Below are 18,368 nucleotides of genomic sequence, written 5' to 3'. Positions count from 1 at the left end.
AAAGTGCATATTTCAGTTGTAGTACATACATACATACTGCACAGCTATTCACATGTTGCCGCGGAGGTGAAAGTGTGCGAATAAACGTAAAATTTGTTGAAAAGAATTTCTTAAGGGAAAATATGCAAAAATTATTGTAGTGTAAATATAGTAAAATAAAAACAGTAAATCAAAAATGAATATACTTACTATAAAGCGGTGAATTTGAATTTGATTATTATAATAAAAACAAAAATTATAAAAAACTAGAAAATATATCAAAAACTACAAACCTAAAAATAAATTTAACAATTGAAAAAAAAACACAAAAAAAAAAAAATACCTACATAGCTACATACATACATATATTCATACTCAAAGCCCAAGTTTAATTTTGCTGTGTCAAAAAATGAAAATAAAAAATAAGTGAAAAATAAAATAACAAAGTGAAATATATAGTTATATACAGAGATTTAATTAAAGTGACTTAAATAAAAAAGTGTTGTTTATCTTTATGCAGCATTTGCAGCAAAAGTAAAAAAAAATAATATTTAAAAAAATATAATTTATAAATAGTATATTTTTTGTAATAAAAATTATAATTTTTTATTATAACATCCGAAAAAATTTAAAATATACATACACATTTGAAGTAAAAATATTGAGTTAAATACAAGCGCTGTATTTTAATCAAATTTGTAACGGTAAAAGTAAAAACCATTAAACCGACAAAAAATAATTTAACCAGTGAGTGAGCGTCAACAGGCAATAAAATTAAGAAGAAACATCCTGTTTGCAGGCGATAATGAGACAAGTTATTTGTTGTGGTCAAATTTATTAAATTTTCACAAAAACAAAAAAAAAAAAAACAAAAACCATATATATGTACAAGAACAAAAAAGATCCACATTCACAGCAGTCTGCGGTTTAGAACGGATTTATCAGTCAGTTTGTGGTATTATTGTACTACACGAAAAAAGGCAAGTAAATTGGAATTACTTTGTTGCAATCGTTCAAATAAAGCGGCTGCTTTGATGGCGACTGTGAGGTTAGGTTGAGCATGGTTAAGTTGAATGGTGAATACTTACAAGCAAATGTAGGCAGATATTAGTGGGAAGCCAGTATTGAAAGTATTATTATGTCTGAATGACTACTGTGAGTAAAAAAAATTATAGAAAGATTTATACTAAAACAACTTTCCATACAAGAACTTGGTTTTTTATCGCCCAGTTTGTATAGCAGCTGTATGCTATAGTGGTCCCATCTAAACAATTTATTCGGAGATTGTCGTGTTTCTGCGGCAAGATTATTTGATTTTCGGAAAGATATTTTTACCATACATGAACTTTATTTTGATCGTTCTGTTTGTATGACAGCTATATACTATAGTAGTCCGATATCGACGGTACCGACAAATGAGCAGCTTCTTGGCGCGAAACGTGTGCAAAATTAGACGGACATGGCTTAACTTAGCTCGACACGCTCATCTTTCACATATACTTTTTATAGGGTCTCCGACGTTTTTATCTGGGTGTTACAACCTTCGTGGCAAATTTAATATACCTACTTCAAGATATAAATATATAATATTAAAAATTTATAAATAAAAGTACACGCAATATTTCTAAATAAACTACTTTATTGCCGTAATACAATTCTTTCCATATAAAAATTACGAAAACGTTTTTCTCAATAGCTCCAAAATTTAATTTATTTCGAATTGGCCACTTATTCTCCGCCGCAAAGAGCTTTATTTGGTTGTTTGGATCAATAAGCAGCGCGAGCAATTGTTGGCAAAGAGCACGCACAAGGTGGAAGTAAGAAGTTACAAATACCCAAGCAATATTGCAAATATATATGGAAAAAAGAAGATAAACGAACTGACAAAAAAAAAAAAAACAATAAAACCAAACAACAAAATAAAAATTCGAATACGATAACAAAAAAGCTAAAAAAAGAGTTTTAAAACTGAGGGTTTCTCCTGTGTGTCTGTAGTTCGGAAATACTACTTACCAGATGTATGCTTATCATATGTACATATGTGTGTATGTACTCTTGCCTCATTACGGCCACTTTCCTGTCTAAAGCAACAAGTTTTCCATAACAAGAAAGCCTTACCACGGCGGTTGTTGTGGTTAATTCAATTTGTTGCAGTCGAAAATTAATGTGGCAGAATAATATATTCATATATAAATGCTGCCGGAAAGGAAAAAGTGTTGGTTCGGTGGTTGTACCCTTACATACTGCTATAACTATTTATTCTAGAATACTATGTCATCAAATTATGGATTAAATTAAATTTTCTTTATGTCATTATATCTTTAAAGATATTTCATGGCAATCACTACATTTTTCTATATTAAAGTGACAGATGCAAGTATCTTCTTTCATTGTCAATTGTTTTACTTAACTCAAACGTACTTTGTTTATACTTGTAAATGGCGATAAAGTCGAATAATATTCCAACTTTCTTTGTTCAGCATAAAAATATGTACATGTATGTATGTGTGGTATATATATTCGATTTGGAAAATCATTACGAGCGTAAATAATTAGGAGTCAGTAGCAAAAATTGGTATTTATTACTGCTATTTTATGCGTTTCGGCATTTCTTTTGCCGTATATATTATTTCTTTATAGCACTGTATTGAATGAATATTGTTTGAATTTCCAGATTAATCCTATGATATTATATAATCAATACTTACTTAGAACCATCCGTTTTGAACTCTCTAAAACTGGAACCGAAACTTTTATGGAAGCTGTAATAATTAAACTCAAATCAACAGCCCGGACATCAACTATATTTCTTGATGACTCATATAGGTATTGAAAAAGCCCATGAAGTACTATTGATCATTAACTAAAAATAGAAAGAAATTTACGATAGAAAATTGAAATTATGCTAATTCGTTATTTCAGTTGAGACGTGATACATATAGATACATATAATAATCAGGATGATATCCACTGCTTTTCCAGAAATAGGCAACTATGCATAATTGTAATTGTTGATTTGGAAGCCTTAGGATGTGCCAGAGCTTCCTTGGTATTCGGAAATGAGCATTTCCTGTTTTTTGACTGTTACTGAGGCTTATTAGAATACTACCACCTAATCATATTTGACTCGAATTCACAAATAAAAAACAACAATTTCAGGTATTTTAATACAAATCTTTATTTTCGCCTTCCAAATAAGCTCTTTTTGAGTCAATAAAAACATGCCAAGGCCTAATACAATTTTCCATGCACTTGTTATAAGTCTCGGCTAGAAGTTTTGTCTCATTTTTGGAGCGCCATTCATATTCATAAGCTTCCGTCTGATGAATGTAGGGTTATGTTGTCAAGTATCTCTTTTGCACATTCTCGACGTCGTTTTTGCAAAAGATTCAGGTTTCTTAGAGCGAGTCTAGCATTGACATGCTTTAGTAAAACTTTATCTCACACAAATTGACGAACTTAAGAAAATTTTTTTTTTTTAGAGACAGCTTGCGCGTAGAGTAAATGGACTAGTCCGATCAGATGGTAGTAATGAGCCAATAGCGCTAGAATGTCGCCGTATTGTGATATTTAATAGGATGGGTGTTCCATAATCGGGCTTTAGTGCTAGAAGCCTGTTTTTGGAGTATCAAATCTAGGGTAATTTTGTAACGATTCGGTTTGCGCGTAGTTTAAATTTAAGAGATCGGTAGAACGGTTAGCATATGTATTAACGAAATGCTGGTCTAAATAGCTCGAAGAATTGTGGTATATTTACTTTATTTCAATATGACAAAACATCAGCACTCTTTGTTAATTTTGATACATGTATGAATACTTCACAGATTGTCTCGCCTCTAGGTATCACTGCATGCACAACTCTTTTACAGCGATTTTAGTATGAAATTACACGTAGGCATTCACATTAACTAAAAAAATATATTTCCCAAACAATTTGTAATATACCGTTACATCGATACCTGATACCGCCTAAGTGTTTTATGCCGCGTTCAAACCCGCTGTTATTAATTAAGTAAAACCGTAAGAGCCATGTTGGAAAATAATTACACACAATTGTTAATTGGAAATTTCTGTAATGTTTAAGCACTTTTAATTAAATCTAAAACAACTGTGTAACCAACAAAAACAAAAACAAAGTGCATACAATGGATACCCATATTAAATCACTTTTTTGACGCCACATTTATTTACCGCTAATGGGGAAATGCGTTGAGCGAACATTGACAGCGGCGTTGCAGCGGTACAATGAACGCCTTGATAAGTCAGCGTCGAGTCTACGGGCTCATGTGGAGCTACGGGTGTCAGCAACAATGATAAAAATATATGAAATCATATAATTGTGGCAAATTCAATGTCACTGCATGCTTCCTGTGTGTGTGTGTGTGTGTGATGTGAGAAAGTCGCAGAATTGTAAAATGAGCTTTTCAAATCATTCGTTTTCTTTTTGTTTTTTGTATGTTGCTACATGCAAGGTTTTTGGTCGTCTGGGATTTCAAAGCGTGAATGGAGTTAAATGCGGTTGAACCGCTTGTTGACTGTTGACAGCTTTTTCTGTGTTCGTGTGTATATATTATATTTGTTTGTGTTTTGGTGGCAAACGCACTTTCCAGCATTAATTATTAACGTTGCACGCACTGCTCAATAACCGCCAGCTGTAGAAAGTGGCAATTTCAGCGCTTGCGATTTGCGCAGGCGCGCCTTATCGCTGACGCGCACTCACATAAATTTGTAATTTGCATATACATATGTATATATACGTACTTATATGTGTATTGGTTAATAAAAAGTGATGAAAGCAATGCAAATTAAAAATGAGTACGTTGCCGATGCCCATAATGGGCGCCTGTGCGTTAGCTAGACAATAAGTGGCGAGGTGTGGCGTTGGTTAACCACCAGACTGCACGTTGTATTCGCTTGTAAATACCGTTAGGCGTTTAAAAGTAATTAAAATTTCGCTCACAAGCGTTCAGGTATTGTGTCTATGTGTCGATCATGCTTCTTAAAAAAAATATTTAAAAAAAAATTAAAAAAAGAAAACGAAAAAACCTTAACGTCGGCTGCACCGAAGCTATAATATCCTTCACAGCTGCATTTCTTATAGCGTAAAATGGTGTAAAAAGATCTTTTGATGATTTTGGTCGGTCAGTTTGTATGGCTGCTATACGCTATAGTGATCTGAGTTAAACAATATTTTTGGAGATTGTCGTGTTGCTTTTGACAATAATGCTTGCCAAACTTCATGAAGTTATCTCGTCAAATAAAAAAGTTTTCCATACAAGGACTTGGTTTGAGCGATCAGTTTTTATGGCAGCTATATGCTATAGTGGTTGGATATGGGTGATTCTGATAAATAAATAGCTTCTGAAGAAGAAAGGAACGTGTGCAAAATTTCAGATCGATATCTCAAAATATGAGGAACTAGTTCAGGTATATACAGACAAACCTGACTAAATCGACGCAGCTCGTTACGCTGATCATTTATATACAAGTACATATGTATATACTTTATATGGTCTTCCACGTTTTCTTCTGAGTTATAAAAACTCTGTAGCAATTTTGATACACTCTGTTGAGGGTATAAAAATATTGAAAATATAAAGTTTCAAAAATCTTACACGCACTTTACCAAACAGGTTCCTTCCCCGCACGCATCTCTTTTTTGGCCAAGACAATGATAAGCAGACACATAAATATGTAGAACGTATTTGTGTATTTATGTATATATCTTTCAGCGTACACATTTTTCTTTGAGCGGCAATTTTCACCTTAGCTCTCGCTGAAAATGCGCACGACACCGTTAACAGCTATTTACGCAAGCTTACGCGCAGACTCGGTGTGTTGAGTGGTCCGGCGCATGTTTCATCTTTCGATACGTCGCGGTTCTTTTCAACTTTTTTCCTTCTATTCTTTTCCTCTTGCGTTCATGTACTCACTTACTACAGACCTACTCGTAGCTTGCAGCAAATTGAGGACATGACAATTTTATGCTGCATCGAGTTGTTGTAGAAATCGCGCATTCGCGGTCTTATAAAAACAAGTGATGATGATGAAAAAATTAGGTTGTAAGCCGGAAGCTTGATTACGTTGTGGCAGAAAGAGAATTTCGTTGGAACGCAAAATTGTTGCGTAGAAAAAAATTTCTTGAAATTTTAACCAAATTCATATGAATATACATATATACCTATATTCATATGTATTTTGTTAAAATCCGTTTGTATATACGTTTACATTTGTAAAACTACATAGACAGCTCTTTGTATGCTGCAAGAAAAAATATTTCATTGTACAGTCTTGTCAATTTATCAGCAAGTTTTTGCATACATCATACGTATCTTATAACCTATATGTATTTCTTTCTGATAATTTTTACTCGAAAAAAGTATTCTACACTATTTTGCTCTCATTTTTTATGCTTATCTCTTTGTGCTATTCTATATTTGACTGATGTTTATCAATCATGTCAAACTTTACGCTTCGGTTTTTATTGTTATTATTGTATTTTGTCATAACTTTTAAGTGTGTCGAAATTCTACATAACTGAGCAACGAGAAAATATTTCAGAATTCTTGTTGAGTGCACTATTTAGTCGACGAGAAGCTGAAAAATTCAGTTTGATGACCCCAATATTTTCAGTGATAAAAATATGAGCTTAAACAGGCCGGGAAATATTTGAGCAAAAAATATGTTGTAAACCTTATGTATGGTATATATGATCAAATATGACTCGGACTGACAAAAAACTACTACATTTTCACGAATTATAATATAAATATTTATCGCCATAAAAATATGCTCCTATTGAGTTACATAGTAATACACTTGTTAAAACCCTCGTCTGGCAGGGTCTTCAGTGGCTTCAGCGATTTTTTTCTTATATTTTTGAAGACCTATTCGCTAGATTGCTGAACCGTTTCGACGCTATATTCATAAACCCACGTCTCGTCACCAATAATGATCCTTTTGGCGAAGGTAGGGTCCTCAGCGACTCTGACAAGCATCTCTTTTACGATCTCTACTCGACGTCGTTTTTGCAAAAGATTCAGGTTGTTTAGTACGAGTCTAGCATTTATACGCTTCATACCCAAAACATTAATCAAAATGTGTTGAGTCGATCTGTAAGAGATGTTGAGATCCTCTGCTGTCTCTTTGATATCAACACGACAAGCACTGGTAAAAGCAAACAGCTACCAAACACCATAAAATTGGTGAAGCTTCGTTTCTATGCCATATATTGTATGTAGAGTAGGTTCTTTTTTCTACATTTTCTTAAATAGTACGTACATATACAAATAGATACATAATTTTACTAATTTGGTTACCATTTTGCTATGAAATCTTACAATATCGTCAATTTAAAAATATAACCATGATATAATGGGGAATATAAGATATTGATTGCTTCATTAAATAATTTTTCCAGCTTTCGAACAAGACTCGATTTCGATCAATAACATATGTAGTTACTATAATGAAATTAGGTCATCATTAACCTATAACAGTAGGTGGCTTGGTACCAAACATAGAGAAAATCATAAAAATGTTCGCTTAGCCTTTACATTTATATCGACTGTTTTATAATTACGTAGGTAATATTACTCTAAATACTTATAACATTTCACACTGTTTTTAGTCAAACTTATGCGAGATTTCTTAGATCTTCCCTCTTTATTTTATAATTATTTTGTATCGAAAAAATATTACTTTCAAATTAATTAAATCGCAACAATGACAGTGACTTTAAGTTCTTCGCTTTAACTAAACTTGGAAGTTGAACTTCAAAGCATACATACAGTAGGGTGAGCCAAAAAAGTTCTAGATATTTATGCGTTAAAACGAACCAACATATCTACAGATGGAGAAAATATTCCTGTAAGGCTGGATTTTTTGCTTAATTTTAAGAAGAACTCAAAGCTTCGCATTAAGATAGCTGGTAAAAAATATGTTTTAATTAAAAATGTCATAAATTTAGAACCGTTAAGTATAAAATTAAGTTTTTTTATAAGGCATCTTTGTAGAGCACAAAATTTATTGTTAAAAACAGCTCAAAATTTTGTTTATAATCTAGATTAAAAAAAAATCTTATATTGACTAAAGACAATATTTTAGTATAAAAAAATTTTAATGAATGCCTTATTAAAACTTTTTTCACATTATTATATATTATATTAATAACCTTATTAATTAAAAAATATATATTTTTAACATTTAAATGGTTTCAAGACATAAAGTAAAAACACTAGAACTGCATATTTTGTAAAGCTTCAAAATGCTTAAATGTTTGAATTGTATAAAAACCCCTAACCACCTCCTATTATTTTCTCTGTATATAGATTATTCGATTAATTTTAACCCATACATTTAATATTTTAATTGTTTTGGCTCACCCTAATGTACGTAACTACATGCTCTTCAATTTCAAAATGGTAACGAAACAAAATGCTGACTAGCAGATTTGGTGCTAGCTGCCGCACAATAGCACAAACATGAGGTGAGAAAATGAAGAACAATAAGAAAATCTGTTTTTTTAATTACTGGAATATAACAAAAAAAGCGCACTTGGGAGATTTGCATATTTATTTTATGTATGAAATTGTGTATTTCAGATATAGTGTAGTGTTAAAATGTAAATTAATTTATTTTTGAATTCAGCAGATCTAAGTTATCAAACATTTTTTGAAATTTATTTTTCTCACACATACGCACATATGGTATACTCATGCACACTGCGCCTTTGTTTACACACCTTCCACATATGCGAGTTTAATTGAGCGTATAACTTAATTTTCGATTTGTTTTATTTCTATGCTTTAGTCGAATTTCAATAGAACAATTGATCAAATCGGAAACTGCGAGAGATAATAGTATAAACATACTTGATTGGGTTGATTTTCCCACGCCTCCGTATTTGGAATCACTAAAGGTGCTTAGGCTGCTAACGGGGAGCGTGTGCAAATACTTCATATTTAACACATATACATACATATATGTACGTTTGTAACTTTACATGTATTTAGTGGCAACATGTCTTATTTTGTCTGCAACATTTCCATTGCTTGCTCATAGTGTTCAAAGTGGGCGTCGCGAATTTCGCGCTTAGCTTTGGTAAACTTATTTTCATGGTCGATTTGTTCTGCAGCGGCCAACAATTACTGCTTCGCATTGCTTGCTATCCAGCTATGCATCAATGCTACTACATTTATAACTAATAATAACTTGTTATTGCCCATATACTCGTATGTGCATATGTATTTGCGTGTCTTGTTATTTTCATATTGGCTTTGATCATTTTGCATGGCTCAGCTTACGCTGGCAGTAGCGGCACTCCGTTTTATTGGAATTTTATAATATTTCATAATGACTAAAACTTGCCTTAGGTGATAGCTCAAGAGCTTTTTGAAGGTATTTTTTCAAAAAACAAAAAAAATAATAATTTTTTAATTAAATTTAAAAAATTCAAAAATGGAAAAAATTAAGCCCGTACTTGGCTTCACCATAATATTAAAATGTACACAAAATTATAATGGCACATCTTTTATAAATAAAATTTAAAAATTACAAAAATTGGTTAGTCGAAGGCTATAAAAATTATGCCTATGGGCAACCATGTTCATTAAAATGGCCTAATCTTGTAGTTTAATTCCAATTAAATGTACTAAGTGTTTTATATTAAAAAGTTATTTATTTGAATTAATTGTTCTTTACTGAAAATGTTGGCAATAAAATCGAAACAGTTTTCACAGAAGGAAACTTAGTGTCCCCGTCAAATAACCTGCGTTATGAGCTGACTTGATTTAGCCATGTTCGTCTGTCCGTCTGTTTGTATATACGCGAACAAGTCTCTTAGTTTTTAGATATCGATCTGATATCGGATTTTACACACGTTCGTTTCTCCTCAAGAAGCTGCTCAGTTATCGGAACTGCCGATATTGAACCGCTATAACATACAGCTGACATACTAACTTAACGCTGAGAATAAAGTTCTTGCTTCATCGAATGGCTTTTTCTTTTATAAAATGTTGCGATTATAAAAAAAGAAATTATAAAAAATTTGGCTACTCTACTTAAGAAAAATACTAAAAAAATGCTTTTCCGTTTTGATATCTTCTAATAAAAAGTTTTAATCGTTTTGTTTTTTATATAATCATATCATACAATTATTTCATACTTGCTAGAAAAAAAGTTGGCAACTCGAATATACTTGTATTATTTCGAATTTTAGCCAACTCAATTACCATTTTCTTAATTGCTTTAATTCGATGAATTCAAATTGGTTTTAGCCGTTGGCAACACTTTTGACGAAACGTTTTACCCATTATTATATGAAATTTGATTATTTGTTACAAGTATACCATATATTAAAAATACCTACTTAATATTATATAAATTTTGTATTTGTGTTTAGATTGTAATAACTAACTTCAAAATTCAGCTAAATGGCAACCCTATTTAGCTAACTTTCTTCTTTTGCACCATTTTAATTATAGTTGAGACAAACAGCTATACTTTTTGTAGTCTTTTGTAGTTATGTATTTAATGTATATAATTTTATGACAACACTTCGTTAAAATTTATTTTCAAAATCGCTTAAATATAGTCTATTTACCTTTTAATATTCTTAAGTATATTCTTATCTGATATTTCTTATTTACTCAATTATAACTTTGTCTTGTCTCTACTTCTAATGATTGAAGTGTCCGATAAACTAAGTTGTAATTATTTTTGCTTCTCTCTCTGTCGTTCCGCTTTCGGGCTCAAGGCATTAAACTTTAAACAGTAATCAAAAAAAAATTAAAAAAAAGGAAAAATTCAGCGCAAAAAATTTTTGTCGGTAAGCAAATTTAGAGCAAAACCCGAGCTAAAATATAATTACAACTCCAAAGTATTCATTACAACGAAGCTAATCGATTAAGAAACGCTGATTGATTGGTTGTGATAAACAGGTATACCAAAAGTTATAGAGTATGTGCAGGGTTAAAGGTGTGTTTTGCTCAATAATTAATCGTATATTTACATATAGATATACTTAAATGTGGTATTGTCATAATTTGGGATTTGAAAACTTAAATAAAATTAATTTCTTTTAAAAAGTTTCAGTTTGAAAAAAAAATAAAAATTAATATGAAAATTATAAACTTGTATGGTATATTAGTACGATCTATTAAAGAAATTTATGCAGTGACTCAAACATTTCTTTTTTTTACAAATGACACGATTAATAATTAAAAATTCACATAAAACATCGAAAAGCAGTTTTTTAATATTTTTACTTTATGTATATTTATTGAAATCGCACGTATGCGATCCAAAACAAATTTTTATTTACTTTAGCTGATTATTTAAACTAATATATTTATATTTCCCTAGAATTTCGCTTTATTTGCACTTCAACCAGAGCAAACACTCGTTTATAAGTATAAAATTTCATGCAAACTTTTATATTTGAGGCATTGTGCGCATAGGCAAAAATAAAACCGCAAAAGTCACGATTTCGTAATAATCCATGGCGCTAATATTAGGTCAGAAATGCCCATTGAATAAGTGAACGCACTTAAAAAACACAAACAAAATATTGCTTGAGTAAACATAAACTGGTCAGAGACACAAAAAAAAAAATTTAATATAATTATCTATATATACACACATACATACTTTGTTAAATTTGTAAACAATATTAATATTGCTTTTGGACTTTGATCACGTTATTTGTGGGTACTTGCAAATTTTCACAGCACATAAATTATGCTGGTCAATTTGAACGCAGCAGCGATTAATGATTGATTTTTTTGCCCATTTTTATTTGTTTATTTATTTTTTTTGCGGACACCTTGTGCCAAACCTTAAATAAATACATTTGTTTACTTAGTGCATACCTTTCGTGTGTGTATTTTAATTTGTGTAGATGTTTGTTTTGGCTTTCGAAGACTCTTGTGTGTTGCTTGAAGGTGTTGCCATTTGTTTGGATATGTCATTTCCGTTTCAATGTTTTTGCACCGGAAACTCGAGTGGTAAACAGTTTGCTGACCACAAAAGTCGTGACAGTACACTATTTTTACTTTAATTGAGTTTTTTGTTTATTATTTTGAAGTTTGCTTAAGATTTGATCATTTAAAACTGCGACAATGTCAATTCTTGAGTTTTTTTTTAAATCTTATTTGTATGTGAAAATTTAGCTTGATATATATACTTACTTTATTTAACAAATTTAAAAAAAAAAAGAAAGTAAACTTCATGTCGATATTAATTTGTGTTGCATGTACGACACTTGAATATAGCTCCTTGCTTTTTAGTCTTTTTTGTGATAATGATTTTCTTATCATCTGTTACATATCTAATTATGTAAAACTCTAATTATATGGTTTCTGGAGCTGTGGCTTTGGTCATAACCCTGAGTATCATATAAATCTATGTTTATTGCTTTTATTCTGAGCCGACTCTTTTTGGAAAGATACCCATAACATCTGAGGAATAAATAGTAGTTGTCTTCTATTCGCCAAGCGTAACTCTCCAGCGAATTGAACAAACTATACCAAATGCTTCAATAAAGGGGCAAAACTGATATGTCTTCTGACGCATAAACAATAGTGGTATAATTTTTTTTTAGTGGAGAAAACCTTTTTTTCGTTTTAAACATGTTTTTGTTGTTTTCACAATAGTAAAACTGATCTATAATATGCAAAAAAAACTTGGTAGCACTGTAGATAGCGACTGTACCACTTTAATGAGGTATCTGCACACTCTCTTGTACGAATTCTATTAGATAACTTTGTTGTTGCTTTTACATGTATTGTTTTTGACAAGAGAGCAGAAGCGAGCAGAGAAATGGCTAATCGAAGACAGCTAGTGTTTGGTTGGTTTGGTTTGGAATTTTAGATATATTCATGGTTTTTTCAACCATTAGTCAAGATCTTCAAACACCAACATCGCCGAAAAATGGAAATTCTAGCAGTTCTTCGTTTTGAAATTTAAACGCAATAGTCGCAGCTTCTTTTATTCATCTATGCAAAATGTGAATGCTCGGTCTATATACTCTCTATATTACATTTTTCCTGAGAAGTTTACTTATTGGCAGTAGTCACGAGGATTACGAGCCTCGTATAAAGGCGTTTTAGGCAACGCCTTGACTCAATCAGTGAGCAAGTTTTACACTGTAACGTGTCTATATTAAAATGTCGGTTGACTAAATTAAGCGGTTGTTTCAAATCCCCATAAATGCGTATTGAATTTGATTTTAAAAGTTTCAACAACTTGTTCATTTTGGTTTTAGGTGATCAACATTTTTTTTTTATGAATCTACAGTAAAATTTTTTTGATAAAAATCTTTATAGGCGCTTTTATATATATTCTCAATTAAATAGATTCTTCAAAACTCTTTTGCATAAATTTAAAAATTTCTTTTGCGGTAATTTCGTACGAAAATTTTCGCTTTTGTATTGTAGTAAACATCTTCAGACTTAAGCAAATAAAGGGCGAAGATTATGTTTTATAAAAAAAATAATTTTTGTTTTTGAATGCTATGCCGTGCCATGCCATGAGGCATTATATATTTATATAAATTAGAGAAATGAAACCTAGCTTTTTCGTTTCCCTATTTCCTACAATTCCAGTGTAATATAAAACCACTTGAAATTCGACTACCAGCTAAATGCAAAAAATAAAAAATAACACCCTCTACCCGTAATTGATGAATTTCAGTGCTGAGTGGTTGCTGGCGACAAAGAGTGTGGTGGTGGAAATTGTCTGGAAAAATTGTTGATTCCTGCAATTATGCATGAAATTCTTACAAATTTTCTTTTAGTTGCTCGAAAAAGGGAAATACGAATTTCCCGAGGGCAAATAGAAAGCAAAGAATTTTTATGTGCGCTTCAAATTAGTGCAAGTGAAAGGCCTGCATGTGTTTTTGCTTGCAACACATGTTGAATATTTTACACTACATACACTACATAGCGAACTACAGTGACTGACCAATAGAACATGCATTTGCTACACAAGCCACTTGTTTACTTAAAGTAGCCACATTCCTCTATGTGTGTGTGCCTATAAATAGCGATATGCGCTTATGTGTGTGTGCGATGTGTAATTTCAGAGTTTTATTACTTCAATACTCCAGGCAAAAGGAAAAAAAGACTCCCTAGGCACATCAGTTCAAAAAGCCGCCGTTTGCCTCAGTGTAAAGTGAGACCAGAGTAGGTACATACACACAGATTTTCTAATACTCTATTTTTAGCTATTAGAAAATCGGAAAAAATATACAAATAGAAACAAGTGCCAGTCATAAAGCCATAAGCCTATAAAAAGTGAAATAAATAAACAAAAAGCGTTGAACGGTCCAGCGCAGCAGCTGAACTCCAGTGCAGATCCAGCAACATTGCGAAGACGCACAAATATGCCTTATTGGGCAGTTCAGCTTACGGTACACACACACACATACATATATTCGTAACCTGTAAATTGCTGTTTCCAAATCGAAAATTATTTACCTCTTATAGCTTTTTAGTTGCCACACACATTTGACTAACGCATACAAATCCATACCAGCGCACCCACCACACTTTCTTGTTGTTGGCTTTCCATTGCTGCCCTCTACCTCGCTGTGTCTACCTTGAATGGCTTGCCACTTGCAGCTTCAGCTTGATTTTCTTTGTTTTTGTTGTTTTCCATTGTTGTTTACTCAGCAGCAAGTGTAGGCTATCACTAGCTGGCGTCAATGGCTACTGTCTGCTTGTTGCCCTTTTTGTTTCTCTGCGTGGGCCTGTATTTTAGGCACGTGTCGATCTGTTTACTGCTTCATTTTGTGTGTGCTTATGTGTTTTCTTAATTTTTATGGCGTGCAAGCGATCGCAGTGAAGCTTTTTTGTGCGTGAACGATGACGTAGAAGCAAGAGCGGATCTTAAAACTATAATGGGTTTAAAGTAAATATTATCGCTTCCAAGTTGTATATCTTAGAGATATAGGTAGTAATAGAGTTAGAATTTTCAAATGACTGCAATCATTACATTTTTGCTCGAAGAAACTTTATGCTGCTTTATCCAGAGACTTAAGTTATATCCGATTTAACTGGTTCCTGATTGGATTATTGCGGGCAGAAACTTCAATATTTGTCACTCTACTCGACGTCATTTTTGCAAAAGATTTAGGTCTTTTGGTACGAGTCTAGCATTGAGCAAAATATGTTGAGCCGATCTATAAGAGATGTTGTGAGCCTCTGCTATTCTTTTGATGTCAAAACGACGATTTTTAAGCACTGTTTCTTCAACTTTATTTCTTCAATGTTATTGTCATCATGGCCTTCATTGAATGTCGTTCGTGATAAAGTAGGTTCCTCCAAAATAAGTTTGTAAAATTTTTTACGATTCCGTAGCCGTGATTCCATGTGGAACAAAAAATTTCAAGCAAAATCGTTGTTCAATTTGTTTTCCTAATGTAAAAGTCGCTAGACAAACCTTTCTCGTTGTACACAAAAATCTGTTAAAAATACACTAATTGACCTATAGAGATCAAACATAAAAAAGGTTGTACCAATCTATGTAAAAATGTTTTATTTCAAGAATAGCATAAGTAATATTATATAACTGCATTAGTCCGTGTTCGAGTCACAACCGCAAATACTCCTATAATTGTAAAGAAAATATGCTGCTAGCGATGACTTTGATAATTATCAGTTTATATGTGTGTAATTATTATTTTATATCTTTTCTTAAAAATCATAAGCAGTTTGGGAATGAACTAATTGTTCTGAACTTCCTTCCTTGTACTTATAGTAGGCTGATAGGCACATCAAAAAGAGGTAGAAACTTAGCCCGAATCATAAAAATAATGAAATAATAGACTATTATTATATAAAATATGTATATATATGTAACTGTTATGAACATGTACAAATTGAAATAAATTTTTCAACAAATTTCTCAAAACCCCCATATGAATTTATTAATATATAATATGTATGTATGTGCATGCACTTTTATATATAAAATCTGTAGTTGCTTTGAAATAATGAGGCGGTGGCAAACATCATGTCTGATAAGTGGCATGCAACAAAAGAAACAAGAAACATAAATGCCCCTAACCTTCTAAAGCGACGATAATGCACATACTTATGCATGGTATAATCCATAATGCACTACAAGTGCCCATATGCATAGCATTACATGAATACGAACTTGTACAAATTCAAATTTACATTAGTGAAAACATAAAGCAGCAATTGGAATTTCTTACCCAGCCACTTCAGTTGCAACAATGCAACTATGTAAATTGCTTGAATTTATCCCACGGAAATAAAGTAATAATTATGTGCCTAGGCATTTATCTACAATTGATTCCAACTTGCTTGTATTGTTTAATGCCCATTGGCTAATATGAGCGCATAGGTACTCTTTTTTTATTAAAATATTAAATATGATATATGTAAGTACATAAGTGTATGGATGGGTGTATTTTTGTAAATTGAAAATATAGGCGTTGTGGCAGTCTCTTCGTCAAGTGGGCAAATGATTATTTATTTATTAAGTGAATAATATTTTTAAACAATCCATGTATCTATGCGATTTCAAACACAGTTATTAAATTAAATAATCTTCGTTAATACTTGTATCATGCGCTTGAGTTGGGTATTTAATGTATAATATATATATATATTTACCGCGCCAGTTTCTATTTGAAAATCCGGAAAGATTGGTTTAAGGGATGATACCTTAAAAAAGGCGATTTTTTCAAAACTCAAAAAAAAGACTTAATCAATTTTTTTTAAAATTTGTGACTTTTTAAATCACATATTTATACAGATTTAAGAAAACAAAGTAAAATTTTTAAAGAAAAAAATTATATATTTTTCGAGTTACATGTGATCTGCGAAAACGCTAAAACAAGGTCTTCCACTGATGCAGTCATTCCGACTTTCTCCATGATGAATGAAATCTAAAAAATTCTCACTAGAAAATATGATTGAATTTTACCCAAAATTTTGGCCTGCCGAAATTCGATTTTTGATCAATCAATGCTAGGTAGGTCATTGTATGGAGGACTGTGTACAGAACACAAAGGGAAATTTGATAGCGCTTTTAAAGATAAGCTGATGGAACTGGTTGAACTGAGAGGTTACATTAAAGAACGATGTAACTCAAAAAATTATTGAGACATTCATTTAAAATTTTAGTATGTTATTGCTTAAGGTATAACCTTTTAAAATATGAAAATAATATTTTTTACACATTACTTTCACATTAAGTGTACGCCTTAAAGAAAGCAATTGAAAATATTAATCGCCAAGTGTGAACTTGAAATCGGTAATTTTGAGTTAACTTTGTTATGAAAGCAACCTTTTCCAGAAAAATTGTATACTTTATGATAATTCCAAAAGGTTCTTCCATATATTAATGAGATATGAAGTAGATTCGTTAAGATCATTCTAGAATATATCTTCGGCCTATTACAACTTGATAATCTTGGGTATAGATGGCGTAAAGTGCTTTACGAAGGCCTCATATCCTTAGAATAAGTAAGATGGACTCTAATCATTTTAATGATTTTTAAACCTTTCCAAAGCGTTAATTTATGAGTTATTTCATATATTTATTCTTTTGTGCTTTGTAATCAACAAAAGTGCTTAAGTTCTCAGCTTTATTAATCAAAGAATATCTATCTATCTACATACAAGTATATCTTTTGTTCTCATTACACTTTTAGTAGATTAAGTCACAATAATTTCTAGTAAAGTTTGAACCAAACAGTTAGCTCCTCAAAGCTTACAGTCTTATCGAGATCCCAAGCACAACGAGTTTGACTTAAACTTTATGAGTCTTCGAAGTTCTCACAAGATAATTATTTAAATATTCAACTAGAATCATGCAATAACCGTTATAATTACTCATAATGGCGCTTTTGGCGCTCTAACACGAAACTTGATATGAGCATAGCTTAATCTCAAAGCAGCATGAACTCGACTAAAAACTCGCGAGAGAGTATTTTTGTGCTCCAAGCATTTGTAAGATTATCATATATAACATATTATATATAGAATTTCCTTTAACTCTTTCCAATTAAAAAATATTTTTCCGAAGAAAAGAGGCACGTGTATATTTTAAGATAATAATGATCCGATGGTGATCAGAAAAAATATTTTTTAGATTTATTTTGCATTAATTTATATTGCAGAGATTACGGTGACCTGTTTTTCTGCTACAATCTAATACACATCTATTATGATCGTGTATACGCATATGTTCGATTTTTATCTGTTAAAAAAAGCAACGAACTTGAGACACACGCCATACCATTCACCGTTCATTTCGCTTGTTATGCCTGTCATAACATATTTGTGGCCTGCGCTGGGGTATCAATTTTAAAATCGCTTTGGTATTAAATTTTTTTGTTTGGCTTATTTTATTTT

General features: G+C 31.7%; 1 protein-coding gene across 1 annotated transcript in view; it reads left to right on the top strand.

Annotated features, from left to right (window-relative positions):
- The first annotated feature begins 592 nt into the window (after positions 1–592).
- Positions 593–18,368, top strand: part of ec (ubiquitin specific peptidase echinus) — a 161,365-nt gene continuing 143,589 nt past the window's right edge. Inside the window, exon 1 of the mRNA XM_036376360.2 lies at positions 593–959. The gene's annotated coding sequence lies outside the window, so the exon portion shown is untranslated. The remainder of the gene's footprint in view (positions 960–18,368) is intronic.

Source organism: Bactrocera oleae, chromosome 5, assembly GCF_042242935.1.
Source record: "Bactrocera oleae isolate idBacOlea1 chromosome 5, idBacOlea1, whole genome shotgun sequence".
NCBI classification, from domain to species: domain Eukaryota; kingdom Metazoa; phylum Arthropoda; class Insecta; order Diptera; family Tephritidae; genus Bactrocera; species Bactrocera oleae.
Note: the sequence above shows the minus strand (reverse complement) of the source record. Positions and strands in the feature narration are given on the sequence as shown.